Genomic DNA, 17,712 nt, shown 5'->3' with positions numbered 1-17,712 from the left:
TCCTTTTTTGCTTTTTCCTCATTCCTTTTTACAGGGCAAAACTGTTGAACAATTTTTAAAACGATTTGCTTCTCCCTCTATTTTCTGTATTCTGTATTTTTGTCCTGCTTTTTCACTGGGATAGAGTTACATTTCTTCCTAGTAGCTGGTGCAGTGCTGTGTTTTGGCTTTATTATGAGAACAATGCTGATAACACACCAATGTTTCAGTTGTTTAGCTAAGCAATGCTTCCTCTTACCAAGGACTTTTCAGTCCTTCACGCTCTGCCAGTGAGGAGTGGCACAAGAAGCCAGGAGGGGGCAGAGACAGGACACCTGACCCAAACCAGCCAAAGGGGTATTCCATACCACAGCACATCATGCCCACTATATAAAAGGGGGGGGAGTCACCTGGAAGGCCCAGATTGCTGCTTAGGGATGGGATAGGTATTGGTCAGTGGGTGGTGAGCAATTGTACTTGTGTTTTCCCTTGGCAGGGCTGTTATTCCTTCCCTTTTCTCTCTCTATTTCCTGTTATCATCACCATAATCTTTTATATAGTTGATTAAACTGCTGTTATATTAACCCTTTTTTTTTACGTTTTTTCTGATTTTCTTCCCCTTCCCACTGGGGGGGGGGAGGGGGGGGTGTGTGACCAAGTGGCTGTGTGGTACTTGGGCTGGGATTAAACCACAACAATATTTTTTAGTTTGGCAGAAAAAAAATGAATAGCAAGAATGAGCTTCTTCAGTATCCCCGTTGTCAAAGTTTGGATTTATTTAATGTCTTTGACAAAAATACAAAGGAGGGAGGGGTAGCATCACAATTTTACCTGATTAATAATTGTATAGTCTAAAATGAAAGATAGAAGTGGACAGGGGAGGGAGGAAAGAAGCTTCTGCCCTGAGCAATAATTTGGGTTTATAAGTTGTAAAACAGTAAATGTATTATGTGACATCTGCAGGATTTAAACAGCACCTTTAACAATTTTTAATACTTAAAAGATGTGTTGCAGATCAGGAGACACACATTCTGTTTGCAAGCTGACAAAGTCTGTTCTACAGTCTGCTCCCAACTACGTGATCAGGTAACTTATGAGTATTCTGAGGCACTTGGCAGCTGTACTATGTTTACAAATAAGGGTCTTGGTGGAGCTTATCTGCCTTATGCAGGATCTTTTTCTTTGACAGCTAAAGGCTTGATGCTAGTGAGATTGTTTGAATGGTATAAATGCTGTTAATGTAGATTCTAGTATGCCAAAATGCATATTAATACAGCTTCTGGTGAGGTTTTTTTGTACAGACAGTTTCTGTCTTGTGTTTGAACTCTTGTAGGAATTTCAATTTAAGATTAAAGAGGTATAAATTGTACACTTACTCTCTGGAAAGACACGAATTTGCATTTTTTTTCTGGTGTGAAAAAAACAAATAAATTCAGATGATCTCAGCTGTTGTGGTAGCTGTGAGTAGCTCACAGTCAGGATGAACAGATTAGTGTGTAGAATATAGGAAGCAGGAACAGACTTTCCAGGAAAATAAGTTAGTGTTCAGTACATGAGCTGGCCTTAATCTTTTAATAGGGAACCGATGCCTCTAAACTTTATTTTTATGTCCTTTATTTTTCTTTAGCCTTTATTAACTTTATAAAAGGAAAATGTGTAGAGGATTTAATGTGGGGTCTGTGTCATTTTAGCTGTCTAAGTTGAGACTTAGTTTATCCTTTCCATCACCTCATTGCTTTTAGTGTCATGACTTCATGTATATCGTCTGCATCTTTTTCTAATAATTAGATCTGACTAAGAAAAAATTGTGCTGTATTTATGGTGTAAGAATGCCCAAACTCCCTATCACTTCCTCTCAACATAAAATAACAGTCAGTTTTCATCTTTACAACGCATAGGCTATGTGTGTATCTGGAAGAGAAAGCCACAAAAACTTGATTCATCAGCAGTGTAGGTTCTGTGCTTGCTGAGTTTGTATAAAATTTTGCATGCTGATTTTGCACCTTCTCTATCCCAATAGTTTCATGCTAATAATATTTCAGAGTGATTCTAGAACTTATTTTTTAAAAGACAGCAGGCTGAAATGCAGTTCATAGCATATCAGTACTGTAACTGTTTTTAGAAAATCATCACTTAGAAAAGTTCTGAGAGATCTCCTGGAGCTATTTTGTGCTGCTACTTAATATAAAATAAAATACACGTCATTCAATTTAGATAGACCTTATTTAATCCTCTGTTGGAACTTCTTTTCAGATGACAGTCCAAGTCTATATGCTAATCAAAACAAAATGCTGAGATGAGACTTGGTCTCATGTCTAGAAATAGAACAACAGTTTAAAAAAATTACAAATGCTTTCAATTTTTATTTTGTCTGTGCTTAATCGGCTTATTATTCACAAAGTAAAAATGATGTTAATGCTAGTTGTCAGTTTCTGTTTTTCTGAAACTGATAATTCTAGCACATGGGAGTTGTGGATCTGTACTGAGGTTCAGTTTAAGTTTTTAAAAAAAATGTAAAGTAATCTTATTTGCCTTAGGTATCATGTTGCTTGCACATTCAGAAATAATTCAATTCCATTGTGAATCAAGTTTCTTGCCCCAGGGGGTCCGAGTTTGTTAGTAGGTGTCAATATGGTCTGAACATCTGCTCTACTGAAACAATATTTTACAATATTTATCCAGCTCCTTATTGAGACATGACAACATGTGCTCTGCCTCCTTAAAAATACAGGGGATGTATTTGTTTCTGTAGACAGGGCTTGGCTTAGCAAACTGTTTGTGCTTGTGTTTGTGCTTGATGAATGATAGAATGATTTAATGTATATTAGTTGTTCCAGGAAACTACTGTTGTCCTATAATTGCAGGACAAGAAGAAAGTCACCATATAAATATGAAGGGAAGCTCTTTTAGGATAGTACTCAGACTAAATGGATCTTTCTTGGGCTTAACAAAGGCTGTACTGAGAAACACAGGTAAGTGAAGACTGAGTCCAAACATGAATTTTAAGGGAAAAAAAAATACTTGTTGAATATCTTCTGAACTAACTTCCACTCCTAACAACTATTTATTTCCTTAAGTCTTCCCTTGAAGGAACTGATTTTTATATAACACAGCCTGACTAATGCAGCAAGCAAAATAAGTAATTGCACAGAATGTTACAACAGCATCAAAAAACTGAAAATGACTGTCATTTGATGCGATATTAAGGAAGTGCTACCATGCATCATCTACAGTGTTTAATTGCAACCACATCAGTCGTTATAATATCCTCAAAAAATATTAAACTATATACCAAGTGTTGTCTTTCTTTTAAAGGATCACAGTGCCCGTTTAACAGATTGTCCTCTGGGTTTTACTTCCCTTCCCGTTTGACTGTTCAGGCATACATTGCCCTGCAGTACTTCTGTGACCAATGTTACAACACCAGAATGCTGTTTGTCATGGCCACTCTGAGACATGGATAATGGCTTCATTTTCTAGACAGACACTGGTGTAGCAGGACTACAGCAAATAGCCTCTGGCTACGCATGGAAAATCTAAAGCACCATGCTTGGAAGATGTCCATCAGGAGAGGGACTTTTGACAAGGGCAAGTGATGATAGGACAAGGGGGAATAGCTTTAAACTGAAAGAGAGTAAATTTAAATTAGGTATTAGGAAGAAATTCTTTACTGTGAGGATGGTGAGATGTGGTCTAGTGGAAGGTGTCCCTGCCTGTGGCAGGGGTATTGAAACTAGATAATCTTCAAGGTTGCTTCCAATCCAAACCAATCTATGATTCTATGGTTGGTACAAGATGTGTGACCCCTCTGTTTCTCTCCAGGAGATGTAATTCAGTAAGAGGTTGCTGTTCTCCAGCAGTGGGAAAGCAGGGGGGGTGGGGATGTCATACTGCAATTTTGCTGGACAGGTATCTGTTACCATCACCATTGATTCTCTGTTGTGAAGTCTGTTCTCACCACTTTTCAGCTCCATTTGCCCTGATTACTTTTCCCGTCTGTGCCTTACTTCCCCACCCTATATCTCCCTGGTTGCCATGAAAATGTCATTCAGTTCTTTTACTACTGTTAAATCTCATTGCAGCCAAAAGTGGCCATCAGGCACTCTAAAAAGCTGTATTTTCTCACTGTTGCCTGATGACAGGACTCTTGTCAACTTAGTTCCTGTTGGCTGGGAAAATTATAAAAAGCAGCAGAACAAAAGGACTGTCTACTGTTCCACTATTGTCCGTCTTTACTGTTTTCTTTTGGATACAGTTTCTTTGTCAGCCCCACTAGGACATGGGCAGGTTGATATTTCGAAGTATAAGCAGGGCTAGAGAGATTCCTCAGAGCCTCTGGGTGTTTTCCTCCAGAACCTTTCTGCCTGCTATGGGAGAGTGGGTGGCTTCAAGGCCATTACTGGCCTAGGTAATTAAGATTTTCAAAGCTATTATAAAACATAAGGGTCTTTTAAGGTAATAAAATGGTGAAAATAGGTTGATTTAAATAGAGGTGATAATGAAGTCTTCTTTTCCACAGAACCTTCTTCAGCTGAAAGTCATAACTCAGCAGTGCATTGCTATTATTAATAAGTCTTTTCAATTCTAAACTATTGCAAGATTCTTAATTTGTTAACATAGGATTTTACACCATTTTAAAGTGCAAAATACTTTCTTCCTTGGTTAATTAACACTAGCTAGATACCCACAAGAGCATAACCCTGTAATGCATCCAAATAACAAGATTTAATTGATTCTTCTATGGCCTATTAAAAATGCATTGAGGGCCAGAAAGATTTAAATGGGAAAAATAGAAAAACTCCCAGACTGGCCTCCATCTGACACTGAGACTTCATCTGAAAATTCTAATAAATGGAAAACTACTCTATATGCAATTTTCCAACCAATCTCTAACTCCACAGAAGTAATGATATGGAAGTTAAAACAAGAAATTGTTACTTGCTAAATATAGCACTTTATTTTGTGGGGGCTTTAGACTGAATGCAAGATGAGGTGAATAAGTTGAATTCAGCCTCATACATTATTCACAGGGTCTGAGCTAACATGATCTTTTTTTTTTTTTGTTAAAGCCACTGTAAATAGCACAGCTATTCATTTTAGCCCTGTTAATACAATAAAGACATGTTAATATGGAACATCAGTGTCTTAAATCTCTTTTGCTATTCTATCAAATCTATGTATGTTTAAATTATTTTTTCTGTATAACCTCATCTTTTCCAAGTCTGATACTTCCTCCTTAATTTTTTAATGATTCAAAATACATGCAAATGCAGCACAAACTGGAATAGTTTGTTGCACATTAAACCCTGTTTGCGCCTCTTTATTTCTTGCATCAGTCTTGTATTGAGAGGAAATAATTAATGGTGAAATCCTCGTTAATGGATGGCCTGCTGACAGGTCTCCTGAGTTCACGATGACCTCTGCTTGCTTGCAGGCCAAAAACTTCCCATTTTGAATGTCTGTAGCCTTCCTGACCAATTCGGATACTACAGATCTGATTAATTATTTGGTATGCAGTAACCCTGGAGGGTCTAATCAGACATGAATGTTCTGGTAGGACAAATACACTCCTTTTTTCTCGCACATCATAGTGACTATACATACAGTTGTCGAGGTTTAAGCACAGCCAGTAACTCAGAACCACGCAGCTGCTTCCTTCCTCCCTCCCTGCTTCCCCCCTCCTGCTCCTGGAGGAATGGGGAGGAGAATAGAATGAATGTAACTCCCATGGGTTGAGATAAGAACAGTCCGGTAACTAAGGTATAACACAAACCACTGCTGCTACCACCAATAATAATAATGATAAGGGAAATAACAAGGGAAGAGAATACAACTGCTTACCACCTGCCAACCGATACCACCCCAACTGAGCAGTGATCTAACCCTTCATGGTAACTGCCCCCAGTTTATATACTGGGCATGACATGCTGTGGTATGGAATACCTCTTTGGCTAGTTTGGGTCAGGTGTCCTATCTCTGCTTCCTCCCAGTTTCCCCTCCTCCCTGGCAGAGCATGAGACACAGAAAAGGCCTTGGTCAGAGTAAACATTATGAGCAACAACTAAAAATATCAGTGTTATCAGTGTTGTTCTCAAGCTGAAAGTCAAAAACACAGCGCTGCACCAGCTACCAAGGAGAAAAATGACTGCTACTGCTGAACCCAGGACAATAGTAGAAAAAATAGGTTCAGTAATGAATTTTCACATCTCATGATGACACGAGGCAAAGTGGTGACATGAGACAGAAATGTCTTGATCTCACAAAACCTGTAGCAGAGCTTGAAATAAAACCAAATTTTGAGATTTAGTCTTCTGCCCTGTTTGCAAAGCTGGCCTGTACAACCAAAACACACAATGATTTTTTCCAGCTTTGTTGGACGAGGCCTTAGGTTATATGGTTTAGAGTGAGGTGTCCCTGCCCATGGCAGGGGGGTTGGAACTTGATGATCTTAAGGTCCTTTCCAACCCTAACTATTCTATGATTCTATTCTATGATTCTAAGATACTTTCCCCCCAGGTATCAGAGAAAGAATAGGAGAATTGACAAAACTGACAAAAATGCCCAGAAGATACATAATTCTGGGCATGTCCTTGCTAGCTTGTATTTCCCGATAAATCTCCCCAGTTAGCTAACTTGATCTCCTGAATGGGAAAATCACAAAATCCTTTTGTTCTGCTGACCACCTTCTGCTACTTAAGATTGCCTTAGGAATGGCAGTTCTTGTTAGAAATTGAAGTGTTAATGTGGCTTTCCTAAGATGATTGAACTTGACCACATGGCTCATGAGATCACACAATCTAACCCCAAAACTTAATCAACCACGTAACTAACTGCTGCCAAGTCCATGCCAGTTAGGATTGCATGCAATTATGTCAAGAGGTTATCTCTAGGCTCCCATTTGAAACAGTTTCTTACACATTTAAACCTAATTCAGATGAACCTCAGCAATAACACTGACTAAAATCAAGGGTGAATTAAAAAAAACAGCATTAAGCATTCTTAGGGGCTATAGGTGGAATCTGCCATACACCACAGTTGAAGGGAAGGAGGATGCCAAACTGAATCTCTCTCTAAGAGGGGGCAGAAGTGACCAGGACAAAACATTTGTTGAGCATGTTTTTTATCATCTGTTTCTACATTCAAAATAGCCTGGGGTACTGCTTGCAAGAGCCTTAAAATTCTAGTGGAACATTTTTAATCTGATAATACATTTCTTTGATTTGTCACAGGGCCATTCTAAGCTCTAGACCTACACAAACGTATCCATCCATAAAAATCCAGCATCAATGTACACTCTGAACAGGTTTCAGATGCTTCCTTATGCATATGAATTCACATGGGAAGGTGACAAGGATTACAATCGCTTCTTGAAGGTCTACATGTGAAGAACTAACAATCTGGCTGCGTTGTTAATGATGTTGTAAAACACTGTGCTCAGTACTGCTGCACATATGTATGAAGTATCTGAAAAATCATAGAATCATAGAATAGTTAGGGTTGGAAAGGACCTTAAGACCATCAAGTTCCAACCCCCCTGCCATGGGCAGGGACACCTTGCTCTAAATCATATCACCCAAGGCCTCGTCCAACCTGGCCTTCAACACTGCCAGGGATGGAGCATTCACAACCTCCCTGGGCAACCTATTCCAGTGCATCATCACCCTAACAGGAAAGAATTTCCTCCTTATATCAATCTAAACTTCCCCTGTTTAAGTATTAACCCATTACTCCTTGTCCTATCACTACAGTCCCCAATGAAGAGTCCCTCCCCAGCATCCCTATAGGCCCCCTTCAGATATTGGAAGGCTGCTATGGGGTCTCCATGCAGCCTTCTCTTCTCCAGGCTGAACAGCCCCAACTTTCTCAGCCGATCTTCATATGGGAGGTGCGCCAGTCCCCTGATCATCCTCATAGCCCTTCTCTGGACTTGTTCTAACAGTTCCATGTCCTTTTTATGTTGAGGACACCAGAACTGCACACTGTCTCACAAGAGCAGAGTAGAAGGGCAGGACCTGCTGGTCATGCTCCTTTAGATGCAGCCCAGGATACGGTTGGCTTTCTGGGCTGCAAGCACACTCTGCCGGCTCATGTTCATTTTCTCATCGACCAACACCCCCAAGTCCTTCTCTGCAGGGCTGCTCTGTATCTCTTCTCTGCCCAACCTGTAGGTGTGCCTGGGATTGCTCCAACCCAGGTGTAGGAGCTTGCACTTGGCATGGTTAAACGTCATGAGGTTGGCATCAGCCCACCATCTTAGACTAGGCTTTCTTTGTTATTGCTTGAAATTAAATCCCCAATACTACAGCATGTTACTGTTTTACTGCTTGTTTAACTATAACCTGGAAGTTGGCAGATAATTCCTGTTTAAAAATCAGACTAGGACAAAGATGCAGTACAGTGTGGCAGCAAGCTCTTTGCCAGAGTTTTGAAGTCTGGCACTCAGTCAGCCATGTGAAATGCAGCTTGCAAGTCCTCTGTTATTTGCTTACTAAACCTGATTTTTACTCCTGACTAAACAATCTGCCATTTTGCTAAGCCCTAGTAAAAGGCATGCTTTAAAAGCTTCAGCACTGCACTTTTTGCACTTTATTTCTGGTTTGTGGGTGCTGTTCAGCAGCTCAAGGCAAGTCTACAAATAAAAGGAAGCTGGTCAAACATACCGGAAAAGTCCGGTAGAGTGGAAAAAATAAATAAGATATAGCTCTCCTGAAAATTTTGTCTGGGAGTTGCCTCATCCATTGAGGCATCCTGAAATGGTGTAAGGATAGCAACTTTAAAACTAATAAACCAGACTAAAAGTCAGACTAGAAAGACCAGGATTTGCCTCCTGATTGTTCCTGAGAAGGGCAGGTCCCCTTCTCCTTTCTCCAATTCTTGTCTCACCATCAGTTATACACCACTGTTGTGGTTTAAGCCCAGCCAGTAACTCAGAACCATGCAGCCACTCACTCTCCCACCTTTCCCCCACCTCCCAGTTCCTGGAGGGGTGGGGAGGAGAATCAAAAGAATGTAACTCCCATGGGTTGAGATAAGAACAGTCCAGTAACTAAGATATAACACAAACCAATACTGCTGCCACCAATAATAATCATGATAAGGAAAATAACAAGGGAAGAAAATATAAAACCGAAAGGGGAAAATGAAAACAATAAATGCAAGTGATGCACAATACAATTGCTCACCACCTGCCAACCGATACCCAGCCCGACCTGAGCAGCGAGCTGGGCCTTCTGGGTCACTCCCCCCAGTCTACATACTGGGCATGACATGCTGGGGTATGGAATACGCCTTTGGCTAGTTTGGGTTAGGTGTCCTGTCTCTCCTCCCCCCACCCTGGCTTCCTATGCCCTTCCTCACTGGCAGAGCATGAGACTGAAAAGCCCTTGATCAGAGTAAGCAATTAAAAACATTGGTGTTATCAGCACTGTTCTCAGACTCAAGTCGAAAACATGGCACTGCAGTAGCTACTAAGAAGGAGAAAAACAACTGTTACAGCTAAACCCAGGATGCCAACCCATTTTTGTTTTTTCCTCTTGCCCAACTTTTGCCTTTTCTTTAAACTCTGCTCCATTGAACACTGAGTGCCAACCTTTCACGATTAAGCCCTTCCCACTTTGGAGTCCACTGTATCCATCTGGCCTGCTGTGGGTTACTTGTAAGATAAGCACTGGTCTCAAAAAACATTCAGAAACTGATTCCCACATTCATCTTTGCTTTTCTCTCTGTTGCTCTAATACACAACGATTTGTCTTCTGCTGGAGGCACAAACTCTGTATGAAATACTGTGAGATTTCACAGGCGGTATCTGCTGTCTCTCCTTCTCCTCAGCTATTCACTTACCTATTAACTTGTTCATCTAATGGCAGTTCATCTAATGCCAAGTCATCCTGTTTGTGAAGTACTTCAACTGGAAAAGTGGATTTGGAAGCGAGATGACAGTATCTGAGGTCTGTATGCATTTGTGTGTATGGCTTAAGAATGTAGTTGCATTTCTTGGGTTAGGGTAGAGGAAGGCTCTATGAGCACAAAGGGTGAGATACAGAAATAATGCAACAGGTGTGAATAAAATATGTGAATGTGTTGTGACTGTGAGGTCTTTAATGCAATGGTAGGTTCGTAAGCATCCAAACAAATCAGATGCAAATCAGATGCTTGGAAGTGAATGATAAGGGCTAAAGCAGGATAAGGAGAGTCAAAGACGACTCAAAATCATCTCTTAAATTCCAGGCCTAGGATAGTCACTTCCATAGCTACCTTAGAGTGGTGTCCAAGCTATATAACATCACATCTGTAGTCATCAAAGAACTGTTTTGGTTGATGTGAGGAAAGTTGAGGGGTGTGAAAATTGTGATGGCCTCAACTGACTAAACTCAAAACTGACTCAGGATTCCCAGCACCCAAAAAATCTATTAGGCCACCTTTCCAGATGTCTTTATACTATGGAAATTGAAGAGATTAAAAAGTGTGGTTTCATAACTGGAAGTAGTAGAAAAATAACTGAATGCAATAAGAGATTATCATCATTATCACTTGTCCTGGGTTTAGCAGTGGCAGTCATTTTTCTCTTTCTTGGTAGCTGGTGCAGGGCTATGTTTTGACTTTCAGCTGGGAACAGAGCTGAAAAACAATGATATTTTGGTTTGGCCAAGGACTTTGTGGGCCTCATGCTCTGCCAGGGAGGAGGGGAGCCGGGAGGAAGCAGAGACAGGACACCTGACCCAAACTGACCAAAGAGGTATTCCATACCACAGCACGTCATGCCCAGGATGTAACTGGGAGTTAGCCGGGAGGACTAGGTGGACGGCAGGGTTGGAGGAGGTATCGGTCGGTGCTTGGTCAGGCTGGGGGGGGCGAGTTATCGGTCGGCTGGTGATGAGGTGTTGTATTCTCTTCCCTTGTTATTTCCTTTATCATTACTATTATTGGTGGTAGCAGTAGTGATTTGTGTTATACCTTAGTTACTAAACTGTTCTTATCTCAACCCGTGGGAGTTGCATTTCTTTTTGATTCTCCTCTCCGTTCCCCCAGGAGCAGGGGGAGGGCAAGAAGGGGGGGAGTGGGTAACAAGCTGTCTGGCTGTGGGTTAAACCACGACATCACTGTTACATTTTGTCACCTGTTTGTGGTGGTGAATGAGACTGATTCTACGTGCTCAGGCAACTTAAATAATTCATGTTTGCAAAGCTGATGAGTAAACAACAAAAAATGATGTGGTATTTGATACTGTTACTTCTTCTGCTCATTCATCTTAATTCTGTTAAAGTAGAGGTAGAGTCACTCTGTTTTGAACTTGTCTTGTTAAGGGATATAAATTGTTCTGGTAGCCTCGGTAGTATAACTACAACTGTATATATACATATCAGACAGTATCTTAACAGTTAAAAAAAGATACAGCTCTCTACATATGTTGTTGTGGGGTGTTTTTTAAACCATAAGAGTTCTAAGCAATAGGTTGTAGAATATCTGAAACACCTCCATATTTGCAGTAGACCCAGCACAGATAAGTTTGAAAAGAACCTGAGGTCTACCTTTGACTTTAAACGAAGTAGGAAAAATTGTATTTTAGCCTTTAAGCCAGACAACCAGCTATTACAAATAGTGCCATTGATAAATAACTAGCATGGCAGGGTAGAATGATGGAGTGTGAGGAATTCTTCTTTGTATTCTTCACTGAAACAATCCTAAAGTTTGAGTTATTATTTTGATCAGGTTTGTTTCTTTCTGTATAAATACAACAAAGACATCAAGTTGCTGCCAAGTGAAACTAAAATTATTGTCAACATTCTTTGAAGAACAGGAAAATAATTTATCTTTCGTAATACTTTGTGGCAGCTGTTGATGAATAACTATTTTCACTGCCAGGTACTCAATTCATCATAATTTAGATCTTTGTACTTAACCCACTGAAACTTGTGAAGCATAGAGCTTAAAATTGCATGTCTTGATTCTGTTGCATCTCTAAAATGTAGCTTGCAGCTCAACGGAGATCCCACTGAAGTTGAAAACTGTGTGAAGAATTTGTGGATCTGAAGTTGTGATCAGTTCACCTACCCCAGCTTTCTAACATCATAACCAGGAAAGCATGTGAGACACAGAACAATTTGAGGGTTTCAAGATTTTCTGGCTTTTGCATTGTAGTAAATATGCTGCATTCTTTTGTGGATTAAACTCTTATGGAAAAGGTAGTGAGCAAATAAAAATGAAAGCGCCACCTAACAAAGAAGCCATCTGTTCTTCTGCCACAATTAAAAAAGGAAAAAGTTTGAGTTACTTGGATGTCTTGGACACCCTGCCTTCTCAGTGTGCATATATAGGGCATTTAAGCTCACATCAGAGACCTTCCTGGTTGGCACTGGCTAAAGACTCTGTGAATATGCTGAAGATATGGGCACCAAGAGAAAAAAAACACAAGCTGCTGAAAACAAAATGTTAACGCTTTTGTAAATCTGCCAAGTTTTTCAATATAACTGCCAACAGTTTGATGTTCAGAGGAACTCAGCAGAATTGCTAACATGCATGCTGCATAAATGGCTATTCATTAGAAAGATGGTGTAGCTTATATGTGGCTGCTTTCTTTGGCTGGCTAATATATCAAGTATGGTACTTGTTTTGTACTGGGAAAAACTTTCTCCATTACCATAGTAACCTCTTGCATGTTGGCGGAAGCTGATGTCATTCATGGTATTGTTCATTCTTAGTGAATTGGTCCTCAAAGTGCTAACAAGTTCCAGGGAGATAAAGAACACTAAGTACGCATTCTGGTTAAACATGCTTTAACCCTTTCAACTTACCAGGTCCCTGGAGATACATAGGTCCATATATCTGATATACACACATACACATATTTAGTTTCTTTAGTATTGCTAAGGAAAAGGCTAGAATGTCACATTTGGCTAGCATAATTCTGGAGTTAAAGAGTAAAGGCATGAGTCCTCTGTCACTCCCTTTTTATTCCCTACTATCTCAGCATTACAGGTAAGTCTCTTTTTCTTCTATTTATCCATTCACCTAAAGTTACTCCACTCTTCATTTTAGTTTTGTTTCATGTACCATGGTGCAGTTTTCTCTAGTTGGTTCACTCAGCTATCTCTACCTCAGGACAGCCATTGAAAATGGCTTTTGGAAGTCTGTGCTAGAGTTCTTGGGGCACAATAGTGATGCAGTCCACCTGGACTATGTCAGAGCATTGTAAGAGTTATGTATTTTTGGCATTTGACCCATGTTTTGCCAAGAGCATGGCCCAGAAAAAGCCTCAAACAAAACAATGTAAACATTTAAGGAATGTGACCTCCAGAGTGCTGCCATGTGCCATGTGGCAGGACAGCACAGATGATTTTAAATACATTGGTTTTGCTGAGTAAGCTGCTTGATTAGGGCTCATGTTTGTAATACAGTTTGATATTTTCATTACAAAATAATTTAAGTAACACAATGGAAAAAACGTGGCAAGTGAGATCAGACTTAAAGTTTTATAAATTAGGATCATGACTTTTTTGGTCTGGAAGCATTTATAACCTGTATTAAACTGATGAAATAAGGAAAGGAATATAATGAACACATTTTTAAAGATTCAGCATTTCTGAAAGGCCTAGGGAATGAAAAATACCATACTACAGACTTCTTGAGACATTAGAAACACTCCCTTTCCTCACCAGGATGTAAATAAAACCTTTGGAAAAAGTGGAAGCAGTGAAGTAAAAGATTAGCTGGCTGACCCGTGGAGAAAAAGAAGTATGTAGGACATTTGCTTGGTGTGTCAGAAACACACATCTAGTTTGTAAGTCTGCCTCATTCAAGATAGGGGTTAATCCTCATTGGAGTAGTGAGGAATAGATCTTTTTGCTTTAACCAGCTACATCATCCATTTATCAGCTCTGGCAGTATAAGAATGTGCAGGTTATTTTCACTAAAATTCACTGATTGCATGCTTGTCCTCTTGAGAAAGCCTTTTCTGACAAAATGTGGTTCTGAACTGGTGGTATTAAAGAACTGGTTTGGACTCCAATGAATAAAAAGTTCCTCTAAAAATGCCAGTTTCTAAAAATGACTGAGTAAGAATTTAAAATAGATGGAACCACAATGTAACTGAAGAAAAGCTAAATGCAGATATCCAGTACCTTGCATTGGTACAAGAGTCATGGAGCTAATGTTTTTCAACCTTAAAAGCAAATACTTCTGTGACCTCACCCCAGTATGTAAATCACTCAGTCATAAAAATGGTAAGAATCTATGGAACAGTTGTTTGAAATCAGTATTTCAGACACAAGTCTATAGAATACCTAAACGTAAGTTTTCAGAATGATTACTCCTGCCAGTTCTCAGTTCCCTTTTCCTGATGTTTCTGTGGCACTACATGACCTCTCCTTCAAGGATAATAGCATATCATGTAGGTATTCTACAGCAAGCAGTAGAGAGCAATCCTTTGATGTGTATATTCTGGGTCACTTTTTTCACTTACTTCATCTTTTTGCATTGCCTACTATGTCCGTAGCTGTTAGTAGATCATTTATTTATCTGTCAGTTTATTTTCTTTGACTTAACCCGTTCACTTGTGTCTATGCAGCAAAACTGGAATGCCTTCAAAACTAGAAAACTGTGTGTGTCCTGGGTTCATGCCATGTTTGTCATGATTAAAAATATGCCCTCTTCCTTTCCTTGACTCCATCTTCTCTTACCCAGCTTCCACTTCTCCTTTCTGAGAAGAACAACAGTTTTGGATGTCTGTCCTCACTTCACCCGATGCAATTTGCATGAACAAAGTGTCTCCCAGCTTTCAGGCAATGATTCACACCTCCTACCTAAGCTTCTAGCTGTCAAACTACAGTTTTTCTTCCACAAATGACTATTCTGCAATGACTATTCAATAAGCAGCCAACACAACTACGTAGCAGGTGTTGCAGCTGCATGGGACAAGTAAAGATAATGTCATACCCTTATGTCACCTAGGTACATAGCTGAAATTATATTTCTGAAAAAAATATGAAGTCTAAAAGAAATACACATGTTAAATATATCCCAAGGAAAGTGTAGGGTTAGCATGATCCTTAGTTTGAACTGATCTGGAGAAAATATTAATCAATTTAATAAAGATGAAAAAGTGAAAGTCAATCCACTTGAACATAGGAAGGCAGCCTCAAAACAACCACAGAGATTCAGTTCCTTTTCCTATCAAACAGAAACTTCTGAGCTGCAAGGGGAAATGCTGTTCATACTCATACCATTCCAATGGCATGTTTGGCATTTTGGTAAAGCTCATGCCATAGGAATTTCTATGCTTTCTTATAGATGCTCTCTGGTCTTTTACTTGTTAAAATACTCAGTGGACCCACATGAGAATTTCCCACCAGTTGAAGGTTACAGAAAGGAACTGATAGACAACAACTCCAAATTATTTCAAATTCCTTCTGATTTGAAATTTCATCCCCTGAATGTATATATAATGACATGCTCTAGGTGAGAAGCAAGGAGCAACACCATGCAAAGTAGGGTACTGTACATAGGAAAAGCAGATTTAAGGTCCACTCTCTTCTGAGCTCTTCCTATATAGGTGAATTCCACCAGACAGTTAAGTCAAATCTGTGGCTGCTTCCTGCAGCCCAGGGGCACTCCCCATCTTCTCTCACTGGCACCCCAGCTGGTCTCTGCTTCTTTCTCATATACCCAGCAGTGACTCTCAGAAAGCCTGTTCAAGCAACTGAACTAGCTATGAAAAAATGTTTCATTTTCTTTCTATTTTGCTTGAACACAAGAAGCATCAGTAGCAGGACTGCCACCTTTAGGACCACAGATAACCTCCAAAAACCAGCTTAGCTGCACTGTAAAAGTACACCCTAAGGGAAAGAAGTCTCCTTCTGTGGCATCAAAACCTTTCTGTGCTTTGTGTAAGCCACTTAGGCACGTTAAGATTTAGGGGCTTTTTTATCATACCAGTGCTTCTGGTTCTCTTCTTCCAAAAGCTAAAAAAATTAATTGATCGTTCATTTCACAGTAAAGTAGTTCTTAATGTCTTGTAACTTATCCAGCTTTCTCACTCTTGAGAAAGTCTTGCAGCTTGCAGGGATTTTACTGTACATTTTGTCTCAGGTGAATCTCCACGACTTGCAACACAATTAGCCTTGTAAATAAACTTTTGGATGTCAGTGTTTGCAAGAGCGAGGCTTACCTCAGTACTACAGGCAACAATTTCCATTTGACTTGAAATGGTTGCTTTTAAGTAATAGTCTGATATGTAAGATAGAATTAAGATACTTCAGTTTTAAAAAATAAACTGTAAACAGATATTGATCTAGTAACTGAAGTCCTTTACACAGCTATTGTTTCATTTCCATTTCAGATGCCTAGCCTCAAGTCCCTCAAACAAGGAAGGTGACTTTACAATAAAAATCTAGATGACACAAGTCAAAGGAAATAAATAGGCATCACAGAAGGCTTCCAGGAGATTCTTTCCACCTGAGACATCACTCTTTCTGGACTGAATGCAAATCAATAGGAAATGACAGATCTTACATATGAAAGTTGCTTACAGAGCTGAAGGAGGAAGTTACCTATCTTTCATGTAACAACTGATTATTTAGAGTGTTTGACCAACAAGCAAAGAGCGGTAACAGGCCTGCCTCAGCCCTGGAGAGTTTCAGACCACTTTCTAAGAAAGCACTTCAGCAAGACACTAAGGCATGCGCTGAAGCTTGGGGAAAAACAAAATTGGATACTGTCACTGTTAGGCCAGAGGGCAGGCAGAAGTCAAAGAGACCACCTTCTAGGCATTTAATATGCAGGAGGCTGAATGAGGGTCTAAATTTTGCTTTCTATATTACATGTCCCTAGGATAAAGCTATTCTGTGAGCACATTTCCTAACCAAGCACCCCAATCACAAAGCTAGAGACTAGGTTCTCCTTTTCTTCAGTCCTCATAGTTCCTTCACTCCTGCTTGTATGGCTTCAGCTTCCAGGCCCAGGAAAGAGTAGGCACTGCTCCCAACCTCCCCACCTGAATTTAATCTGCCTACAGGGACACTGAACGTTCAGACACTGGGTACTGAGACCCTAAAACTTCAGGTGAAGCTCACTGTGGTCAGGTTCATGATTGGCAGCTTGGGCTTCTCTGAAAAACTTGAGTGAAGCTCAGAAGTGGGCCACTTGCACATTGAGCTTTAAATGAGGCACAGGTAACCAACACTAAGTTGGTGAAGGTATCGTCATTAGGAACCATTCAAGACTCAGTGAGGGGCAAGCTAATATGGAGTTTATACTCTTTAATCAGTCTCAGAAAATAAATGGATTGGTGTGAATCAATGGATGTATACCTTAGCTAAAAGTTAAGCAGGATTCTCACCTGTTCACAAATGCCTTACCAGCCAGTTTCATTATTTGATAAGACGGCAAAAGACTTTTCTGTCACCGGGATTTGTGGCTTTGCTGCCTTTAAGGTTCTTCTGCAAGATTTCTGCTTGCAGTGCCAGCATACACAGCACTGAAGCAGCAGAGTGTGAGCAAGCTACTTATAGTACTGAGACAGAAATAGATGCATGCAAGCTACCGTTTATTTCCAAACTACAAACCTCGTAAGTAGTGTAGGTTTTGCTTCTATATCTCACCTGATGTTAATTATGACGTTCCTAGCGTCTCTCTTTTGTTGGGCATTACTGTGCCAGCAGATAATCAAGTGGGTCTTTGTTGTGCTGAGCTACATCCAGATTACTCCAATCCACACAGCCTCTCCTCACCTTTCTAAGG

The sequence above is a fragment of the Neopsephotus bourkii genome, unplaced genomic scaffold, assembly GCF_033783945.1.
Source record: "Neopsephotus bourkii isolate Nb327-2 ecotype Australia unplaced genomic scaffold, CSIRO-AGI_Nbou_v1 NB_1760, whole genome shotgun sequence".
Classification (NCBI taxonomy): Eukaryota; Metazoa; Chordata; class Aves; order Psittaciformes; family Psittacidae; genus Neopsephotus; species Neopsephotus bourkii.
Note: the sequence above shows the minus strand (reverse complement) of the source record.